Source organism: Mobula hypostoma, chromosome 1, assembly GCF_963921235.1.
Source record: "Mobula hypostoma chromosome 1, sMobHyp1.1, whole genome shotgun sequence".
Classification (NCBI taxonomy): Eukaryota; Metazoa; Chordata; class Chondrichthyes; order Myliobatiformes; family Myliobatidae; genus Mobula; species Mobula hypostoma.
In genome coordinates, this window is record NC_086097.1 from 156,041,285 (window position 1) to 156,057,999 (window position 16,715).

General features: G+C 43.0%; 1 long non-coding RNA gene across 1 annotated transcript in view; it reads left to right on the plus strand.

Moving 5' to 3' along the window:
* Positions 1–1,018: 1,018 nt before the first annotated feature.
* Positions 1,019–16,715, plus strand: part of LOC134342409 (uncharacterized) — a 49,046-nt gene continuing 33,349 nt past the window's right edge. Inside the window, exon 1 of the long non-coding RNA XR_010017020.1 lies at positions 1,019–1,125. This is a non-coding gene — a long non-coding RNA (uncharacterized LOC134342409). The remainder of the gene's footprint in view (positions 1,126–16,715) is intronic.

Genomic DNA, 16,715 nt, shown 5'->3' on the forward strand with positions numbered 1-16,715 from the left:
AAATATCATAGACAAAGATAGCCTGCTGCATTGCAAAACAATTACTCAAAAGAAAAAAATGGGTTGATATCAATAAGATGAAACTCTGTGTTAAAATAAAAACAGAAAACCAAAAGGTCTATCATCAGTACAGAACATGAGAGAATCCTCAAGGTCCTTTATGCAGGGACAGTCATCAAGGCACTTGCACTATTCCTATTCCCTCAGAAACTAGCAACACAATTGGTGACCTGTGGTATTGTGGAGGGATCTGTTCTGGGACTTCTCCTCTTGGTGACTTTAAAAAATAACTTGGATAAGGAAGCAGGTTAGTATGTTTGTAGATAACATGAATGTCAGTGGAGTTGTTGATAGGGTAGAATATTGCTGAAGGCTACTAATGGACATTACCAGGATGCAGAGCTGTGCTGAGAAGTGATAGATGGAATTCAAGCCAGAAATGTGTGAAGTCATTTACCTTGGAAGGTCAAATTTGAAGGCTGAATACAAGGTTTACGGCAAGATTCTTAAAAGTACAGGGAAACAGAGTGATCCACATGTGTAGATCCCTCAATTTGTTGCACAAGTAGATAGAGTTGTTGAGAAAGTGTATGGTGTATTGACCTTGATTGGTTGGGGGATTGAATTCATTCTCCTTGGAGTGGAGGAGAATGAAAGGTGATTCGATGGAGGTGTATAAGATGATGGGAGATATAGATTGAGAGGATATCCAGAGATTTTTTTCCAAGGGCAGAACTGACAAATAAGAGGGGCATAATATAATGTGATTGAAGGAAAATATAGGGATGGTGTCATAGGTAAGTTTTTTTATACAAAGTGGTGGGTGCATGGAACATGTTACCAGAGTTAGTAGAAGCAGATAATTTAAGGACATTTGAGAAACTCTTAGAGAGGCACATTGATGATAGCAGTATGGTGTACTATGTCAGCAGGAATGGTTAGATTGACCTTAGAATAGGTTAAAATTTCAGCACAACGTCATGAGCCAAAGGTCCTGTACTGTGCTGGAGTGTTCTATGTTTTAAGTTCTTTGTTAATATGTCAACAAGGAAGAAAAGAGTCCAAATGTTAGCAGAGCTACAACCTGAATCATAACAGAAGAGTCTTCAATTCAAGTACAGGAAAGTAAGTATTGTAGGAAAGTACATTACTAGTTCAATTAATTTGATCATAATCCTGATTATATAACACAGGCCAACAAATGTGAAGCTGCCCTTTATTCAACAGAAAATAGAAGGAGAGAATGCTGGCATTTCTCTTGGGAATCATGTGGAATGAACATGTGATCTCCAAAGTCAATTATTCTCATTAACAATCACTGGCCAGGAGAAAGTGGTGAAATTCAGAACATGCTCCACAGAATTGTACTTTGCACATCCTTTGAACAGTAATAACACCTCTAGGGAAAGGATAACAGGTGCAAATATATCCTCGTAAAAACGATTGTTAGAGGTAGCGAGGGTGAAAGAGTTAGACGAGTCAAAATGCATAAGTAGATATGTTGCAAATTGATGAATAGTCATATATTATGTTACAAAATGAAGAACTGACTAGGTATTGCGAGACTTGATAACATTCAATTTATGAGCACGCCTAAACAGAACTTCTTAGCTAGGTCTGCATTATTAGCACTAAGAGCTTCATATACAAGGACATATTACATAAGGTTATTGTTCTTCTCAGTGACAGATGAACAAGGCATCAGGTGAACATCGTGGATAGACTCAAAAGCTGTCTATCAGTTGTCTGTGAGATAGTAACGCTGTTTTCTTTTTTTTGTAATAAAAACATTAGTGTGTGGATATAATATATAGGATCGATTGTTAACATTAAGGCTTTTTAATAAACTGGGAAAGGCTGTCCAAATGTATAATAATCAATATTATTAAATGAATAGAAACATAGAAAACCTACAGCACAATACAGCCCACAAAGCTGTGCCGAACATATTCCTACGTTAGAACTACTTAGGCTTTATCCATAACCCTCTATTTTCCTAAGCTCCATTTAGCCATCCAGGAGTCTCTTAAAGGACTCTATTGTTTCCAGCTCCACCACTGCCGCCAGCAGCCGATTCCATGCACTCACCACACTCTGCGTAAAAAACATACCTCTGACATCTCCTCTGTACCTACTTCCATGCACCTTAAAACTATCCCCTCTCGTGCTAGCAATTTCAGCCCTAGGGAGAAGCCTCTGACTATCCACATGATCAATGCCTGTCATTATCTTATAGAACATAGAACATAGAATAGTACAGCACAGTACAGGCCCTTCGGCCCACAATGTTGTGCCAACCCTCAAACCCTACCTCCCATATAACCCCCCACCTTAAATTCCTCCATATACCTGTCTAGTAGTCTCTTAAACTTCACTAGTGCATCTGCCTCCACCACTGACTCAGGCAGTGCATTCCACGCACCAACCATGAACCAAGGTAAAAAACCTTCCTCTAATAACCCCCTTGAACTTCCCACCCCTTACTTTAAAGCCATGTCCTCTTGTATTGAGCAGTGGTGCCCTGGGGAAGAGGCGCTGGCTATCCACTCTATCTATTCCTCTTATTATCTTGTACACCTCTATCATGTCGCCTCTCATCCTCCTTCTTTCCAAAGAGTAAAGCCCTAACTCCCTTAATCTCTGATCATAATCCATACTCTCTAAACCAGGCAGCATCTTGTTCACCAGATTGATTCCTGGGATGGCAGGACTTTCATATGATGAAAGACTGAATGAATTAGGCTTATACTTGTTGGATTTTAGAAGATTGAGGGGGGATCTGATTGAAACATATAAAATCCCAGAGGGATTGGACAGGTTAGATGCAGGAAGATTCTTCCCGATGTTGGGGAAGTCCAGAACGAGGGGTCACAGTTTGAGGATAAAGGGGAAGCCTTTTAGGACCGAGATTAGGAAAAACTTCTTCACACAGAGAGTGGTGAATCTGTGGAATTCACTGCCACAGGAAACAGTTGAGGCCAGTTCATTGGCTATATTTAAGAGGGAGTTAGATATGGCCCTGGTGGCTAAAGGGATCAGGGGGTATGGAGGGAAGGCTGGTGCAGGAGTTCTGAGTTAGATGATCAGCCATGATCATACTGAATGGCAGTGCAGGCTCGAAGGGCCGAATGACCTACTCCTGCACCTATTTTCTATGTTTCTATGTAAATCTCCTCTGTACCCTTTCCAATGCTTCCACATCCTTCCTATAGTGAGGCAACCAGAACTGGATTCAGTACTCCAAGTGTGGCCTAACCAGAGTTTTATAGAGCTGCATCATTACATCGCGACTCTTAAACTCTATCCCTTGACTTATGAAAGCAAACACCCCATAAGCTTTCTTAACTACCCTATCCATCTGTGAGGCAACTTTCAGGGATCTGTGGACATGTACTCCCAGATCCCTCTGCTGCTCCACACTACCAAGTATCATGCCATTTACTTTGTACTCTAATTTGGGGTTTGTCCTTCCAAAGTGTACCACCTCACACTTCTCCAGATTGAACTCCATCTGCCACTTCTCAGCCCACTTCTGCATCCTATCAATGTCTCTCTACAATCTTTGACAATCCTCTACACTACCTACAACACCACCAACCTTTATGTCATCTGCAAACTTTCCAACCCAGCCCTTTACCCCCACATCCAGGTCGTTAATAAAAATCACGAAAATTAGAGGTCCCAGAACAGATCCTTGTGGGACACCACTAGTCACAATCCTCCAATCTGAATGTACTCCCTCCACCACCATCCTCTGCCTTCTGCAGGCAAGCCAATTCTGAATCCACCTGGCCAGACTTCCCTGGATCCCATGCCTTCTAACTTTCTGAATAAGCCTACCGTGTGGAACCTTGTCAAATGCCTCACTAAAATCCATATAGATCACATCCACTGAACTACCCTCACCTATATACCTGGTCACCTACTGAAAGAACTCTATCAGGCTTGTTAGACACAATCTGCCCTTCACAAAGTCATGCTGACTGTCCCTGATCAGACCATGATTCTCTAAATGCCTATAGATCCTATCTCTAAGAATCTTTTCCAACAGCTTTCCCACCACAGACGTAAGACTCACTGGTCTATAATTACCCGGACTATCCCTACTACCTTTTTTGAACAAAGGGACAACATTCGCCTCCCTCCAATCATCCGGTACCATTCCTATGGACAACGAGGACATAAAGATCCTAGCCAGAGGCTCAGCAATCTCTTCCCTCATCTCGTGGAGTAGCCTGGGGAATATTCCATCAGGCCCCAGGGACTTATCCGTCCTAATGTATTTTAAATATATTTATTTTTATTGAAGGAATGACACAATACAGAATATATAATGGATTACATTTTCCTCCATTTTGCTTTAGTATCGTACCCCCAAAACAAACCTCCCCCCCACCCACCCTCCCCGAACATATCATGGCAGCTAATATATCTACAACACAACAATTCACAAATACAAGTACGGACATTTCACAACCGTACCCCCACACTACTTCAATACGACAGCTCATACACATCTGCAACATGTCAGATGATCCAAAATACACTCATATTTACAATTCATCAACCACCCTGTGAGGTAAATTATAAGTGTGTTAAATGGGAGGCAACTTCCTAAGTACAATCAAATGCCCTCAACTAGTAGGTAATTCCTTAAGACTCCCAAAATATGATAAGAAAGGTCCCCATTTTGAATAGAACTTTTTCACAGACCCCCTCAAAGTGAATTTAATCTTTTCTAATTTCAGAAAAAACATTACATCTTCTAACCAAGCAGCAGCAGTTGGGGGAGTGGCAGATTTCCAAACCAGCAAAATTCTCCTACGGGCCAATAGCGATGTAAATGCAATGATATCCGACTGGCTTGCATTTAAACCCAAATCATCATCTGCCACACCAAATACAGCTATAAGTGGGCAAGGTCTCAGTGTCACCCCCAAAACCTCACTGATAATTTTAAAAACCAGTGCCCAATAGTCATCAAGCCGAGGGCATGACCAAAATGCATGTATTAAACCAGCCGGAGAGAAGGAACACCTGTCACAGCCAGCGTCTGTCCCAGGGTATATGTCTGCCAGTCTGGCTTTACTTAAATGTACCCTGTGTAAAACTTTGAATTGTATGAGCCCCAGTCTAGCACATGATGATGAGAAATGAACCCTATTCAATACTTTTGCCCAATATTCCTCCGCAAGGTCCATACCGAGGTCGTCCTCCCACCTACTCTTAGTTTTGTTTAGATCTTGAACTCCCAAAGACATCAGCTGAGAGTATAGTTCAGAAATCAGCCCCTTATTGTTAAAGCTAAGAGTGAATTTTTCCCATAACATAGCAGGTGGTAGAACAGGAAAAGAGGGAAATTTTTCCTTGACAAAGTGGCGAATCTGCAGGTATTTAAAAAAATGATTATGCGGAAGGCCATACTTACCGCGCAGGTTATCAAAACTATCAAATATGTTATCAGTATACAAATCCTTAATGCGCATAAGACCATTCAAACCCCATTGTCTAAAAGCTGAATCGAATGTGGAGGGAGGAAATAAATGGTTTTTATGAATGGGGCCCAAAACTGAAGCTGATAGGAACTTATAGTGGCAGCGAAATTGATTAAGAATTTTGAGGATGGAGAGCACGACCGGGTTAGATGTGAATTGAGAGGATTTCAATGGTAAGGAAGAATACACCAAAGCTGGGAGAGACGAGGAGTGGCAAGATCGTGACTCAAGCAGGCACCAGATTATATCTGGCCGGTGAAGCCAAAATAATACTTTTTGAATGTTCGATGCCCAGTAATAATGAATAAAGCTGGGAAGACCCATTCCACCTATGTCACGACCTCTTTGAAGAATGCGCTTATTAACCCTTGGGACCTTATTTTCCCAAATAAAGGAGGTTATAGCTTGATCAACTGATTTAAAAAATAACTTAGATAAGAAAACTGGCAAACACTGAAACAAATAGAGAAATCTAGGAAGTATAGTCATTTTCACTGACTGAATTCTCCCAGCTATAGTAAGGGGTAAACTGCGCCATCTCTCGAAATCAGCCTTCATTTGGCTAACCTGAGGCCTGTAGTTAGCTTCAAACAGAGATGTAAAAGAGCGAGTAATATGTATTCCTAGGTATACAAGACCATCTTGAGATAAAGGAAAGGGCAAGGATTCCTGTCGGATCTGTAGGGCCAAGTTATTAATGGGAAAGCATTTGCTTTTTTGAAAGTTCAGTTTATAGCCAGAGAAGGCTCCAAATTGACCTAATAATGACACAATAGCAGGACTACTACCTATAGGGTCGCTAACATAAAGTAAGAGGTCATCAGCATATAGGGAAACACGGTGTTCCATGTCCCCTCTTATAACACCTTGAAATAATGTAGTTGACTTAATTGCAATAGAAAGAGGCTCAATTGCAATTGCAAAAAGAAGAGGGGACAGTGGGCAGCCTTGGCGAGTGCCACATTTTAATGGGAAATAGCCAGATCGAAAATAATTTGTCTGTATACACGCTGAAGGCGAGTGGTATAATAGCTTAACCCAAGCTATAAATATTCTGCCAAATCCAAATTTCTCCAAAACACTAAATAAATATACCCATTCCACTCTATCAAATGCCTTCTCCACGTCCAAGGCGATAACAACCTCTGGACTTGGAGAATCACTCAGTGAATAAACCACATCAGCCAGTCGACGGATATTAAAAAAAGAATAGCGATTTTTAATAAAACCTGTTTGATCATCTGAAATTATCTTGGGAAGGGGATGTTCTAAACGACATGCAAGCACTTTAGCCAAAATTTTCACATCTACATTCAAAAGTGAAATGGGGCGATATGATCCACATTGAGTCGGGTCCTTGTCCTTTTTAAGAAGTAGTGAAATAGCTGCCTGTGAAAGAGAAGGGGGTAAGGAGCCATTCTCCAAAGATTCCTGAAACACTTCTAGAAGGACCGGTGTGAGCTTATCCTTAAATTTCTTATAAAATTCTATTGGATAACCATCAGGACCTGGGGACTTACCACTCTGCATAGCCATAATGGCATTATTAATCTCTTCCTGCCCAAGAGCCCGACCTAGGTTCTCCACTTCCTCTGGTTCAAGAGTTGGTATTTCCAAATTATCTAAAAAACGTTCCATATTTGTTTTATCTGAGGGGAACTCTGAGGCATACAGAGAGGAATAAAAAGTTGCAAAGATGTTATTAATCTCTTTTGGATTGCTTGTCAAGTTCTGGTGCATGTCTCTTACCTGAGGAATAAGTCGTGATGCAGCTTGACGTTTCAACTGATGAGCCATAAGCCGGCTCGCCTTGTCACCATATTCATAATAGAGGCCACGTGTCTTAAGAATTAATTGTTCTGATAGGTTTGTAGATAGAAGATTAAACTTCGCTTGCAAATCAACCCGACTTTTATATAATTCCGCAGTGGGTGCCTCAGAATATTTTCTATCCAGGTCCCAAATAGATTTCAATAACACTTGCATTTCCTTCCTACGCTCTTTATTGGCATGTGAAGTATAAGATATTATTTGACCCCTCAAGCAAGCTTTTAAAGTTTCCCAAAGTAAAGAGTACGATACCGACTCAGTTTTGTTAGTCTCGAAGAATGTGTCAATGTTAGCCGATATATAACTACAAAATTTCTCATTAGAAAGCAAAAGGGGGTTAAGTCTCCACAGAGGCCGTTCTCTAACGTTTAAAGGAAAACATAGGTCCAGTTTCACGGGCGAGTGATCAGATATAACTATAACAGTGTATTCAATTTGTCTAATCATAGGTATCAAGGAATTATCTATAAAGAAATAGTCTAGCCTGGAATAGGAGTGGTGAACATGAGAGAAGAAAGAGAATTGCCTAACTGATGGATTCAAAAATCTCCAAGGATCCATATAACCATTTTGTTGCATAAACATCGAGAAGGCCTTTGCCATACCAGAAAATGTTCCCCTAGGGCAAGACCTATCAAGCAGTGGGTCAATAGCACAGTTCAAATCTCCGGAAAAGATTAGCTTATGTGTATTCAGGTTAGGTATTAATGACAAAACCCTATTTGCAAATTGGACATCGTCCCAATTAGGAGCATAAACATTTACCAAAATAACAGGTATCTGAAAGAGAGAGCCAGAGACTATAATAAAGCGACCATTAGGGTCACTGATTACATCAGATGGTGTGAACTGCATTCTTTTGGTGATTAATATTGCCACCCCCCTGGACCTACTATTAAATCTGGAATGAAAAACCTGACTAATCCATGCTTTACGAAGTCTATTATGGTCCTCCACTCTTAAATGTGTCTCTTGTAGAAATAGTATATCAGCTTTTAATTGTTTCAGATGTGAGAAAACTTTAGCTCTTTTAACCGGACCATTAAGCTCCTTTACATTCCAAGAAATAAACCTCACAGGGTGACCTCCATCAGCTGCACTCATGTTAACCATATCAAAAGACACACAGGGCCTACAATCCAAAACAGTGCGAGGGTATAAGTTGCACACAATAACGCACAATAAAAAGAAAGTCTGATCAATCCGTAACACACAAAAGAATAAACTGCCATGGTAATCCCCCAAAACACTCCCCCCACCCCTTTACACAAACAAAAAAACCCAATTAACCCCCGAAGCCTAGATCTACCTCCCCAATTGAGGATGATCGCAGGCAGTACCCAACAAAAAACTTGCAAGGCGTCCCCCATACAACCCAACTTTCAATCTAATCTAGGGTGGCTCCCCTCCCTAAAATTTATCCTATCACTTATACTACCTTTAATATAACATATAGGCTAAAGATAACACAGGTCAAGCTAAGCATTAAAAACAAAAAAAAACACACTGGGCAACACCCGAGATATAAATCCCAAATATTTACATTTTGCTGGTTGAAAGTTTTTGTTAATCAGTTTCGGCAGCATAGCAGTTCGACCCGATCGCGTTCCACAAATTAAACTGGAAAAAATGAACAAAGAAGTGGATTGTGAAAATTAACAGTTTGCTTCGGCATGAGGCCCCTTCAATGCTGCACGAATAACCTAAAAAAAAGTCATTGCTCTTCTCGTTCTTGTTCTCCCCAGCGTGAATGGTAAAACTCTTTGGCCGCCTCTGGTGTATGGAAATAATGCTTTTCACCTTCATGCATGACCCGGAGCTGGGCAGGATACAAGAGGCCGAACCTGACCCCTTTCCCGTAAAGCAGGGATTTCACCTCCTTGAAAGCTGCTCGTTTTTTACCCAGCTCCGCACTAAAATCTTCATAAAAAAGCACGCGGTGTCCGCAGAAATACAGCTCCTGCTTCCGTCTGTTGATGATGCGTTGCTTATCTTGAAAGGAGTGAAAGCAAACCAGGAACATTCTTGGTCTCGTTTGCTTGGCTCCAGAGGCACCGGATGGTTTACGTCCGACTCGGTGAGCACGCGAAAGTACGAGAGGACTTGGGAAAAAATCTGCCCCCAGCACTTCGTCAAAAAACTCGGTCATAAATTTAACAGGGTCCGAACCTTCCAAATTTTCAGGAATGCCGACCACTCTCAAATTAGATCTCCGCGACCGATTTTCGAGGTCATCAAGCTTTCCCTTCAGAACTGCGTTTTCGCTCTGCAACGCTGCAATGGCGGCTTCGGCGCTCACCAGTCGGTCATTGTAATCATTCAGGCCGTCTTCAACCTCACGAATGTGTTCGTCGTGTGTCTCGTAAGCAGACATAATTTGTTCCATGGTAGCAGTCACTGGTGATAATGCATCTTCAAGTTCTCTTTTTAGGGCAGAATGCACCGCTTGCGTCATGTCAGTAATAAGCACTAAACGAAGCCTCTCCAAGTCATCGGGTAGGGCAGGTCCGGGACCAGCTCCAGCAGCGTGCAACGGCACCATTACTGTAACATCAGTCTGCTTGCTCGAGGCTTCGCTATCTTTTTCCCCAGCTTTACTTCGAAGGTACATTCTACTTGCCATTTCAATGTCCAGCTATGTCCCGCGTTGTTCACAATGGTAAGTATCCAGTTATCTCGAGCATACGGTAAAGATAAATAGGTAGATTTTCAATAAAAATCGGGAGCCACACTCACACGCACCAACTCACTCCATACTCGACGCCGGAAGTCCTAATGTATTTTAACAACTCCAACACCTTCTCTCCCTTAATATCAACATGTTCCAGAACATCAACCTCACTCATATTGTCCTCACCATCATCAAGTTCCCTCTCATTGGTGAATACCGAAGAGAAGTATTCATTGAGGACCTCGCTCATTTCCAAAGCCTCCAGGCACATCTTCCCACCTTTATCTCTAATCTGTCCTACCTTCACTTCTGTCATCCTTTTTTTCTTCACGTAATTGAAGAATTCCTTGGGGTTTTCCTTTACCCTACTTGCCAAGGCCTTCTCAAGCCCCATTCTTGCTCTTCTCAGCCCCTTCTTAAGCGCCTTTCTTGCTTCCCTATATTCCTCAATAGACCCATCTGATCCTTGCTTCCTAAACTTCATGTATACTGCCTTCTTCCACCTGACTAGATTTTCCACCTCACTTGTCACCCATGGTTCCTTCACCCTACCATTCTTTATCTTCCTCACCGGGACAAATTTATCCCTAACATCCTGCAAGAGATCTCTAAACATCGACTACATGTCCATAGTACATTTCCCTGCCAAAACATCATCCCAATTCATGCCCGCAAGTTCTAGCCTTATAGCCTCATAATTTGCCCTTCCCCAATTAAAAATGTTCCCGTCTTCTCTGATTCTATCCTTTTCCATGATAATGCTAAAGGCCAGGGAGCAGTGGTCACTGTCCCCCAGATGCTCACCCACTGAGAGATCTGTGACCTGACCCGATTCATTACCTAGTATTAGATCTAATATGGCATTCCCCCTAGTCAGCCTGTCCAAATACTGTGACAGGAATCTGTCCTGACACACTTAACAAACTCTGCCCCATCTAAACCCCTGGAACTAATCAGGTGCCAATCAATATTAGGGAAGTTAAAGTCACCCATGATAACAACCCTGTTATTTTTGACCTTTCCAAAATCTGCCTCCCAATCTGCTCCTCTTTATCTCTGCTGCTACCAGGGGGCCTATAGAATACCCCCAGTAGAGTAACTGCTCCCTTCCTGTTCCTGACTTCCATCCATACTGACTCAAAAGAGGATCCTGGTACATTACCTACCCTTTCTGTAGCCGTAATAGTATCCCTGGCCAGGAATGCCGCCCCTCCTCCCCTCCCCCTCCCATCCCTTTTAAAGCACTGAAATCCAGGAATATCGAGAACCCATTCCTGCCCTGGTGCCAGCCAAGTCTCTGTAATGGCCACTACATCATAATTCCATGTATGTATCCAAGCTCTCAGTTCATCACCTTTGTTCCTGATGCTTCTTGCATTGAGGTACACACATTTCAGCCCTTCTACCTTACTGCCTTTACACCGTTTATTGCTCCGGGTCCCATCCCCCTTGCAAATTAGTTTAAACCCTCCTGAACTATGCTAGCAAACGTTCCTGCAAGGATATTGCTCCCCCTCAAGTTCAGGTGCAACCCATCCAATCTGTACAGGTCCCAACTTCCCCAGAAGAGATCCCAATGGTCCAAAAATCTAAAACCCTGTTCCCTGCACTAACTCCTCAGCCACGCATTCAACTGCCATCTCCTCCAATTCTTACCATCACTGTCACGTAGCAGTGGAAGCAATCCTGAGAACGCCACCCTTGAGGTCCTGTTCTTCAGCCTTCTGCCTCGTTCCCGTACTTCCTGCCTATGTCATTGGTACCAACATGTATCACGACTTCTGGTTGCTTTCCCTCTTGTACCAGGATGTCGTGCACCTGGTCAGAGACATCCCGGACCCTGGCACCCGGGAGGCAACAAACCATGCGGGTGTCCTTCTCACATCCACAAAATCTCCTGTCTGCTCCCCTGACTATAGAGTCTCCAATAACGACAGCTCTCCTCTTCTCCATCCCACCCTTCTGCACCACCGGGTCAGACTCAGTGCCGGAGGCCCTGCCACCATGGCTCACACCTGGTCGGTCGTCCCCGCCAACAGTATCCAGGACAGTAAACTTTTTATTCAGGGGGATGGCTACAGGGGTGCTCTGCACTACCTGTCTGCTCACCTTCACTTTCCCCCCTCTGACTGTCACCCAATGACCTGCTTCTGACAGCCTAGGTGTGACTACCTCCCTGAAGCTCTCATCTATGACTGCCTCATTCTCCCTTATGAGTCGAAGGTCAACCAGCTGCTGCTCCAGATTCCTTCCACGATCTTCCAGATCGCCCAGCCATAAGCACTTCTGGAAGATGTGACTCTGCGGGAGACGGGCGTTTCCCCAAGACTGCCACATCTCACATGAGAGGAACATCAACATCTCAGGAAACATTGTAAAGACTAACTGTGAGGAAGCTTGTCCTCCGCCTCTTCTCGTCGAAGCCTCTCGAGTCAAAGCCTCAAAGGTCCACTCCTTCACTAGCCCACTTACTCACTGGCCTCTATCAGGTCACCTCTCATTCTCTGACGCTCCAAGGAGAAAAGGTTCATTCAACCTATTCTCATAAGGCATGCTCCCCAATCCAGGCAACATCCTTGTAAGTGTCCTCTGCATCCTTTCTATCGTTTCCACGTCCTGCCTGTAGTGAGGCGACCAGAATTGAGCACAGTAATCCAAGTGGTGTCTGACCAGGGTCCTATATAGTAGCAACGTTACCTCTCGGCTCTTAAACTCAATCCCACAATTGATGAAAACCAATGCACCATATGCCTTCTTAACCATAGAGTCAACCTGCACAGCAGCTTTGAGTGTCCTATGGACTCGGACCCCAATATCGCTCTGATCCTCCACACTGCCAAGAGACTTACCATCAATGCTATATTCTGGAATCACATTTGACCTACCAAAGTGAACCACCTCACACATATCTGGGTTGAACTCCATCTGTCATTTCTCAGCCCAGATTTGTATCCTACCAATGTCTCACTGTAACCTCTGACAGCTCTCCACAACATCCGCAACCTTTGTGTCATCAGCAAATTTACTCATCCATCCCTCCACTTCCTCATCTAGGTCATTTATAAATATCACAAAGAGTAGGGGTCCCAGAACAGATCCCTGAGGCACACCACTGGTCACCAACCTCTATGCAGAATATGACCGGTCTACAACCACTCTTTACCTTCTGTGGGCAAGACAGTTCTGGATCCACAAAGCAATGTCCCCTTGGATCCCATTCCTCTTTACTTTCTCAATAAGTCTTGCATGGGATACCTTATCAAATGCCATGTTGAAATCCATATACACTACATCTACGGCTCTACCGTAATCAATGTGTTTAGTCACATCCTCACAAAATTCAATTAGGCTCGTAAGGCACGACCTCCCTTTGACAAAGCCATGCTGACTATTCCTAATCATATTATGCCTCTGCAAATGTTCATAAATCATGCCTCTCAGGATCTTCTCCATCAACTTACTAACCACTGAAGTAAGACTCACTGGCCTATAATTTCCTGGGCTATCCCTACTCCCTTTCTTGAAAAAGGAAACAACATCCCCAACCCTCCAATCCTCCGGAACCTCACCCATCCTCATTGATGATGAAAAGATCATTGCCAGAGGCTCTGCAATCTCCTCCCTCCCACAGTAGCCTGGGGTACATCCCGTCCAGTCCTGGTGACTAATCCAACTTAATGCTTTCCAAAAGCTCCAGCACATCCTCTACCTTAATATCTACTGCTCAAGCTTTTCAGTCTGCTGCAAGTCATTCCTACCCTCGCCAACATCCTTTTCCGTAGTTAGCATTCATGAATGTTAGCATTCATTTCAAGAAGTCTAGAATACAAGAGCGAAAATGTGATGCTGAGGCTTTATAAAGTGCTGGTGAGGCCTCACCTTGAGTATTGTGAACAGTTTTGGGTTCCTCATCTTAGAAAAGATGTACTGGCAGTGGAGAGAGACCAGAGGAGGTTCACAAGGATGATTCCAGGAATGAAAGGGTTTTCATATGAGAAACGTTTGATGGCTCTGGGTCTGTACTTGCTGGAATTCAGAAGGATGAGGGGGGATCTCACTGAAACCTTTCAAATGTTGGAAAGCCAAGACAGAGTAGATGCAGAAAGGATGTTTCCCATGGTGGGAGAGTCTAGGACAAAGGGGCACAGCCTCAGGATAGAAGGGTGCCCTTTCAAAACAGATGCGGAGAAATTTCTTTAGCCAAAGGGTGGTGAACTTGTAGAATTTGTTGCCACATGCAGCTCTGGAGGCCTGGTCGTTTGGTATATTTAAGGCAGAGATTGATAGGTTCTTGATTGGAATCCAGTCAAGAGAAGACCAGGAACTGGGGTTGAGGAGGAGATAGAGAAAAGGATCAGCCACAATTGAATGTCGGAGCAGACTTGATGGGCTAGATGAACTATTTCTGCTCCTGTGTCTTACGGTCTATGGTTTTGAGGTTTTGGTTGCCTACAATTTTTTGGCACCTTTCATAATAAATAGACTTTCCACACTGAAATGGACCAAGGTCCCAGGTGATTTGTCCATCACTGATTTCTGGTATCTATCTGATAGAGGTAATAGAAGAAAGATAAATGTGGATTAGAATCTTCCAGGGATGGATAACAGTTTACTCAATGGCATAAATTCAGTATTTCCTATATCTCCATCAGGTAATACTTGTATGGGAAATAAATTGATAAGGCTGTGTGAAGGCAATCACACCGATTGATCGCATAGACCACTACTGGCTGAATTGGAATATACGCTGAGAAGGTAATATGACTACAAGCATTGTGTGCTTGGGAACAAAATAGCAGAACATTGGTGGTGGTGTTTATAGTGAGGAGGGTGGCCTCTGGCCCCAGAACAATATTGATAGTCATAGTCATAGTCGTAGTCATACTTTATTGATCCCGGGGGAAATAGGTTTTCATTACAGTTGCACCATAAATAATTAAATAGTAATAAAACCATAAATAGTTAAATAGTAATATGCAAATTATGCCAGGAAATAAGTTCAGGACCAGCCTATTGGCTCAGGGTGTCTGACCCTCCAAGGGAGGAGTTGTAAAGTTTGATGGCCACAAGCAGGATGACTTCCTATGACGCTCTGTGTTGTATTTCAGTGGAATGAGTCTCTGGCTGAATGTACTCCTGTGCCCAACCAGTACATTATGTAGTGGATGGGAGACATTGTCCAAGATGATATGCAAGACATTGTCCAAAACATTGATCAATTTGTAAGTTGGGCAGAATAATGGCAGATAGAACGTAATCTGAATAAATTAGAACTAATTTATTTTGGAAGGTCTAACAAAAATAGGAAATCCACTCAGTAGCAACTACTGGGTACACCTGCTTGTTATTGCAAATATCTAATCAGCCAATTATGTGGCAACAACTCAATGCATAAAAGCATGCAGACATGGTCAAGTGATTCAGTTGTTGTTCAGACCAAACATTGGAATCAGGAACATCAGAATGTGGAATGATTTCTGTTGTCAGATGGGATGGTTTGAATAATTCAGAAACTGCTGATTTTCTGAGATTTTCATGCACAACAGTCTCTAACATTTACAAAGAATCGTGCAAAAAACAAACAAAAAACATTCGGTGAGCAGCAGTTCTGTGGGTGGAAATGCCTTGCTAATGAAAGAGGTCAGACGAGAATGGCCAATGTGGTTGAAGCTGACAGGAAGGCTACAGTAACTCAAATAACTACATGCTACAACAGTGGTTTGCAGAGAACATTTCTGAATGCAGAACACGTTGAAACTTGAAGTGGATGAGCTACAACAGCTGAACACCAAGAACATAGAGAAATGCATCCTGTGTCTAATGAAATGGCCACTGAGTGTATATAGAAATAGAGAAAACCTACAGTACAATACAGGCCCTTCGGCCCACAAAACTGTGCCGAACATGTACTTACCTCAGAAATTATTTAGGGTTACCCATAGCCCTCTATTTTTCTAAGCTCCATGTGCCTATCCAGGAGTCCCTTAGAACACCCTGTCACATCCGCCTCCAACACCGTCGCTGGCAGCCCATTCCACACACTCACCACTCTCCACAGAAAGAACTTATCCCTGACATCTACTCTGTACCTACTTCCAAGAACCTTAAAACTGTGCCCTCTCATGCTAGTCATTTCAGCCCTGGGGAAAAGCTTCTGACTATCCACATGATCAATGCCTCTCATCATCTTGTACACCTCTATCAGGTCACCTCTCATCCTGCGTCGCTCCAAGGAAAAAAGGCTGAGTTCACTCAATCTATTCTCATAAGGCATTCTCCCCAATCCAGGCAACATCCTTGTAAATCTCCTCTGCACCCTTTCTATGGTTTCCACATTCTTCTTGCAGTGAGGCGACCAGAATTGATCACAGTACTCCAAGTGGGGTCTGACCAGGGTCCTATATAGTAGCAACATTACCTTCGGCTCTTAAACCTAAACCCACGATTGATGAAGGCCAATGCACCGTATGCCTTCATAACCACAGAGTCAATCTGCACAGCAGCTTTGAGTGTCCTGTGGACTCAGACCCCAAGATCCTCCTGATCCTCCACACTGCCAAGAGACTTATCATTAACAATATATTCTGCCATCATATTTGACCTACCAAAATGAACCACTTCACACTTATCCGGGTTGAACTCCATCTGCCATTTCTCAGCCCAGTTTTGCATCCTATCAATGTCCTGCTGTAACCTCTGAAAGCCCTCCACATCACCCC